A 6,897-nucleotide genomic window follows, 5' to 3' on the forward strand; every position below is an offset into this window, starting at 1 on the left:
GGTCCAGAATGAGGCCCACTTTGCATCATCACAGTGACCAGGGTTTCAGAAGCTGACTAGATTTGTTCATTCACTCACTCATCACTGTCTTTCACCTTCAGATTTGTGGCTTAATTGTCCAATAAAGGACGAGACACTGGATGTAAATATTATTGAGCTTAAATAAAATGGTTTCTTTATAACGTATGTAAATACCAGATGGTATCCCTTCAGTTCAATATTAATTCTAGTTCCTTTCATCCTTTCCAGAGAAACCCAGTTGGTATTATTCACCAGGTAACAAAATACATAATTGTAAATGGATATGTTTGATTCCTTTGCATTCTCACTTGCCCCATATTATTAGCTTGTCTAAGATCCTTATTCCAACAGACTTCTATGCATGGAAACTTGAAGAGCAAAACTTTTCTGTTCCAATTACTCACTTAATGACTACACTTCAAAACACTTCATCAGCTTGAAATCACTGGAGTATTTTGCCTTGAAACAAATGATGACTTCTAAATGCGTGTCAGTCATTCTATGTTCACAACATAATTTGAGAATTTGAAGAGCTGCTGACTGCCTGAATTTAAACGGTCCATACTGCTCCAATATCTGGCCTTGTGTGTGCAGGCATGTGCACAGGTTCTCAAATGGCGGAACTGCTGACAAAGTAGAGCTCACGAGGAATGTGTTAATACACTCCCTTGTAGTGGTGGGCTTGTTACCATACAGTCACAGTGTACTGGCCCTTGAGAGGGAGTACTTCAAATGTTGTGCTTTACTTTCGCAACTGGATGAAGATCAGTTTGCAATTTCTGTTGTTTCTTTGGGAGCACTGCCAGACTACATCAACATTACTATCAGCAGTCAGTATTTGCATGTTGTAAATTTCATTACAGTCACCATGCCCATAAATTGAACTGGTGAACGATTCTGCCAAATGTGAGATGTGTACTTTATTGCATTTTGTTTATTGTATTGGCAGGAATCATTCTGCAGTTAGATTTGCAGTGTTTAGCATCGGCATAGCAACCAGTAGGACTCACATAAGGACAAGATGATTGTTTTGAGTCACTGAGCTTGTTTCACACACTTCAGTTTCTGTTTGTAAATGGTTTGACTGTTTTTAGGAGAGTGCTTCAGCAGTTTGTATCAGTGAGTTTTGTGGCAAACGTTGTTTTGTTGTTTCCGTTTTTGTTGTTTATTCATTTATATTTCAAACAATCTCTATCCTGTAAATTATTCAACTTTTAATTGTGTTTTTTTTTCCAGAAAAACCAATCGACTACTATCCATCAGGTAAAAGAGTACATGCTTATGTGTGAATCCTGTTGATATCCTGACGATAATCCTTGTGTGTAAGACTGCAATGAATCTAAATTTGAAGGTGTCGCTAGTTGTCCAACTGGCAGAAATTTTGTGTCTGAGGCAAAGTGTGTTCAAATTCCAATTCAGGACACGCATGTACCAATACAGCTTTAAATCGAAGGCCGGAAATTCAGCATTGGCGTCAGCAAAGTCAGACCCAGCTCTGTCAAATGTGTGATGTTCACCTCACATCTGGAGACTGGCTGGATATTGAGAAAGTTGTCCCACAGTACAAGCACGTCACATAGTCACACTCAAACAAACATACCATTCAGCCAACATCCCAGATTTCACCATCAGGCGTAAATTATGACAACATCAAGTCCTGTCCCAATCGCAGGATGATCCACAGTTCTTGGAAACATGCTGCTATGAGGTCAGGAGGTCATGGCCATTGAAGTCATGAACAATGACTATGAATCCGTGAAAGCGTGACAGTATGAGGTCAAATTGTAAAAAGTACCATCTTGTAAGTTATTGAGTCCATAATATCTCCGCTCATGTAGCAGTACTTCTTGTTGAATAACACTTGGCAGTTGCACAACTTGAGGACTGGTTAGGGAACTTCAGTGTCCATGATGTAGAATATCAGAACTACAGATCAAAGCCCTCAAGTCACATCTGCTAGACTGGGTGATCATGATGTGGTGAGAAAATGAGCAAGGGACTAAAAAGCTACTTAGTATCAGAGGTTCATCAAGATGTGCAGCATGGAAACAGACTCTTCGGTCCAACTCGCCCATGACGTCCAGATATCCCAACCCAATCTTGTCCCACCTGTCATCACCTGGTTCATATCCTTCCAAATTTTTCCTATTCATATACCCATCCAGATGCCTTTTATATGTCTTAATTGTACCAGCCTGTGGCAACTCATTCCATACATGTACCACCCTCTGTATGAACAAGCTGCCCCTTATGTCTCTTTTATGTCATTCCCCTCTCACCCTTAACCTATTCCCTCGTGTTTTCAACTCCCCCACCGCAGGAAAGAGACTTTGTCTACTTAACCTATCTCTGCCCCTCATGATATTATAAACCTCTGTAAGGTCACACTTCAGCCTCCAACCGCTGCAGGGAAAATAACACCAGCCTATTCAACCTCTGTCTACCTCGACTCTTTCAACATCTCCTACCCTTCGTCAAATTCGCTGCTGATACACATGCTTCACTCAAACATAGTAATATTGAAAGAGTCAAAGATACAGTTATTGCTAAGAAATATATCTTTTTGTCACAGTGCAGATATGCAACGTCATGTTGTGCTGCACTTGCAACAAACTGAATTACATAGGTTTAGAACAGATTGCGTGAAAGGTGCCTGATAAATGTAGATTTTCCTTAATTCATGCTATCTTCTGTATACTTGGAGAGAGGCAGAATGTATGGATCAAAGCATTAGGATTTCTCCAAATACCTGACCCAGTATGCAGTGTCATGTTCTGAATAATTGAAGCAATATTTACATAATAATTAATGCTCTCCATAGCAAAATGTCAGAAGGACAGTGTAAATTGTTAGCATCCTGTGACTTGCTGTTACAAGGATCATCTCCAAACCTCTGATGCTTGATTGTAAATTATATTTATTATTTGTCATGTTTTTCAAAATTTCTCTGTCAATTTCATTCACACTCAGGTAAGGACGCATTGATACTTCACCATATTTCCCTGGCTTCTGAGCGTTTGTCCCAAACATCTGACAACGGATCGGTAATAACACCACATGTATCCACATTCAATAACATTGACTGGTAGTTCAAATCATATTCCATGAAAGGAATGGTGTGTGCGTTAATATCTTTGCTTCATTCCTTGGGTCAATAATCTTCCAGGTCCAGAATGAGGCCCACTTTGCGTCATCACAGTGACCAGTGTTTCAGAAGCTGCCTAGATTTGTTCATTCACTCACTCAAATCTGTCGTTCACCTTCAGATTTGTAGCTTAATTGTCTAATCAAGGACCAGGCATTGGCTGGGTGTATTATAGACCTTGAACGAAATAGCTTTTTTAATGGTTGCATAATGTTTTCATACAAATGTACATGTCAGATAGCATCCCTTCAGTTCCATATTGATTCCAGTTCCATTCCTCTTTTCCAGAGAAACCCAGTGACTACTATCCACCAGGTAACAAAATACATGATCGTAAATTAATATGTTTGATTCCGTTGCATTCTTACTTGCCCCCATAGTTTTGATGATGTTGAAATGTAAGTGTCAGCAATGGGTTAGTGTGACCAGATGTCATCTTTGGGGAACAACATCCACCTTAAATTTATCAACTGAGGTCTGGATTGTCAAAACGTCGTTGACAGTGAAGTGGTGGGAGAGTACAACATTGTCAGAGATACTTGCATCTGCATGAAAGATCACCGAGCTCCCTCATGGTCAAGCAATTAGATCCTGATGTTATTTCTGAATCGTTGAGGTCAGTTACTTGTCAGGTACTTGTTTGCTATTTATCCCGAGATGGACTTTGGGAAAATTGACAATGTGTTTATTGTCACAGTTCTGTATATGTGAGTTTGAAATGTACCAACTGGCTATTTCATTTGCCCAATTACTTCAAGAGTACTCTTGAAAAAGCTTCCCTGACTTGACTAATATCTTTATTCTGACAGATTTTTATGCATGGAAGCTTGAAGAGAAAAAAAATTGTCTGTCCATTTGGTCACATAATGACTACACTTCAAAACGCTTAATCAGCTTGAAACCAATGGTGTGTTTGCCTTGACACAAATGGTGCCTTATAAATGCATGTCAGTCACTCATGTTTTGAGAATTTGAAGAGTTGCTGACTGTATGAATTTTAACAGTTCATACTGCTCCAAAATCTGGCATTGTGTGTCCAGGCATGTGCACAGATTCTTCAAATGGACTGAACTGCTGACAAAGTCGAGCTCACGAGGAATGTGTAAATGCACACTCTTGTGGTCATGGGCTTGTTACCATACAGTCACGAGATCACTTCCAGTGTTCTGGTCCTCGAGAGGGAGTACTTCAAATGTCGTGCTTGACTTTCACAGTTGGATTAAGACCAGTTTGCAATTTCTGCTGTTTCTTTGGGAGCACTGACAGGTTACACCAACATTATTATCAGCAGTCAGTGTTTACATGTTGTAAATTTCATTACAGTAGCCATGCCCATAAATTGAACTGGTGAGCGATTCTGCCAAATGTGTGAGGTGTACTTTATTGCATTTTGTTTACTGTATTGGCAGGATTCATTCTGTAGTTAGATTTGCAGTGTTTAGCATCGGCATAGCAACCAGTGGGAGCCACGTAAGGACAAGCTCATTGCTTTGAGTCCTGAGCTTGTTTCACAAACTTCAATTTCTGTTTGTAAATGATTTGACCATTCTTCGGATAGTGCTTCAGCAGTTTGTATCAGTGAGTTTTGTGGCAAACGTTGTCTTGTTGGTTACGTTTTTGTTGTTTATTCATTTGTATTTCTAACAACCTATATCCTGTAAATCATTAAACTTTTGGTTTTTTTTCCAGAAAAACCGATCAACTACTATCCACCAGGTAAAAGAGTACAGGCTCATGTACGAATGCTGTTGATGTCCTGATGATAATCCTTGTGTGATAGACTGCAATGAATCTAAATTTTAAGTAGTCACTTAGTGGTCCAACTGGCAGAAAGTTTGTGTCTGAGGCAAAGTGTGTTCAAATTCCAATCCAGGACACACAGGTACCAACCCAGTTTTAAATAAAAGTCTGGAAATTCAGCATTGGCGTCAGCAAAGTCAGACCCAGCTCTGTCAAATGTTCACTTCAGTACCATCTGGAGACTGGCGGGATATTGTGAAAGTTGTCCCACAGCACAAGCACGTCACATAGTCACACTCAAAGAATCACACCATTCAGCCAAAATCCCAGATTTTGCCATCAGCAGTAAGGTATGACCACATCAGGTGCTGTCCCAATCGCAGGATGGTCCACAGTACGTGGAAACATGCTGCTATCAGGTTAGGAGTTCATGGCCATTGAACTTGTGAGCAATGACTGTGAATCCCTTAAAGAGTGCCAACAAGAGCTCAGATAATGAAACGAACCGTGTTATAAGTTATTGAGATCATAATATCTCAGCTGGTGTACCACTCCCACTTGTTTAACAACACTTGGCAGTTGCACAACTTACTGACTGGTTAGGGAACTGTAATGTCCATGATGTAGAATATCAGAATCACTGACCAATGCCCACAAGTCACAGCTGCTAGACTAGGGGTGCATGAGGTGGTGAGAAAATGAGCAAGGGAGTAAAAAGCTACTTGTGCTCTTTGTCACCTTGCCTGCTGATACAGGTACACTCGGTCAATCTCTGTAATGTTATAGAGAGTCAAGTGTGCAGTCATTGCTAAGAAATATATCATCTTCTCATAGTGCGGATATGCAACATCATGTTGTGTTGCACTTGCAACAAAGTGAATTACATAGGTTCAGAGCAGATAGTGTGAAAGGTGCCTGATAAATGTAGATTTTCCTTAATTCATGCTGTCTTCTGTGTACTTGGAGAGAGGCAGAATTCATAGACATCAAAGCATTAGGACTCTTCCAAATTCCTGACCCAGTATGTAGTGTCATGTTCTGAATAATTGAAGCAAAATTTACCTAACAATTAATGCTCCCCATCGCAAAATGTCAGCATATTAGTGTAAATTGGCACTGTTGGCGTCCTGTGACTTGCTAATACAAGGATCATCTCCAATCCTCTGATGCTTGAGTGTAAATTATATTCATTATTTGCCATGTTTTTTTCAAAATTTCTCTGTCAATTTCATTCACACTCAGGTTAGGGCCCATTGATACTTTATGCTATTTCTCTGGCATTTGTGTGTGTGCCAAACATCTGGCAACGGATCAGTGGTGACTCCACATGTATTCACATTCAGTGACATTGACCGGTGATGCAAAACATATCCCAGTAAAGGAATGGTGTGTGCGTTAATATCTTTGCTTCATTACTTGGGTCAAAAATCTTCCTGGTCCAGAATGAGGCCCACTTTGCATCATCACAGTGACCAGGGTTTCAGAAGCTGACTAGATTTGTTCATTCACTCACTCATCACTGTCTTTCACCTTCAGATTTGTGGCTTAATTGTCCAATAAAGGACGAGACACTGGATGTAAATATTATTGAGCTTAAATAAAATGGTTTCTTTATAACGTATGTAAATACCAGATGGTATCCCTTCAGTTCAATATTAATTCTAGTTCCTTTCATCCTTTCCAGAGAAACCCAGTTGGTATTATCCACCAGGTAACAAAATACATAATTGTAAATGGATATGTTTGATTCCTTTGCATTCTCACTTGCCCCATATTATTAGCTTGTCTAAGATCCTTATTCCAACAGACTTCTATGCATGGAAACTTGAAGAGCAAAACTTTTCTGTTCCAATTACTCACTTAATGACTACACTTCAAAACACTTCATCAGCTTGAAATCACTGGAGTATTTTGCCTTGAAACAAATGATGACTTCTAAATGCGTGTCAGTCATTCTATGTTCACAACATAATTTGAGAATTTGAAGAGCT

General features: G+C 39.7%; 1 long non-coding RNA gene across 1 annotated transcript; it reads left to right on the forward strand.

Moving 5' to 3' along the window:
• Window positions 1–1,253: 1,253 nt before the first annotated feature.
• On the forward strand, window positions 1,254–6,617 carry LOC140493351 (uncharacterized). Its single transcript, XR_011963648.1, has 4 exons — window positions 1,254–1,284; window positions 3,455–3,481; window positions 4,856–4,882; window positions 6,591–6,617. It is a non-coding gene; the product is annotated as an uncharacterized lncRNA (long non-coding RNA).
• Window positions 6,618–6,897: the final 280 nt, after the last annotated feature.

Source organism: Chiloscyllium punctatum, chromosome 22, assembly GCF_047496795.1.
Source record: "Chiloscyllium punctatum isolate Juve2018m chromosome 22, sChiPun1.3, whole genome shotgun sequence".
Lineage (NCBI taxonomy): Eukaryota > Metazoa > Chordata > Chondrichthyes > Orectolobiformes > Hemiscylliidae > Chiloscyllium > Chiloscyllium punctatum.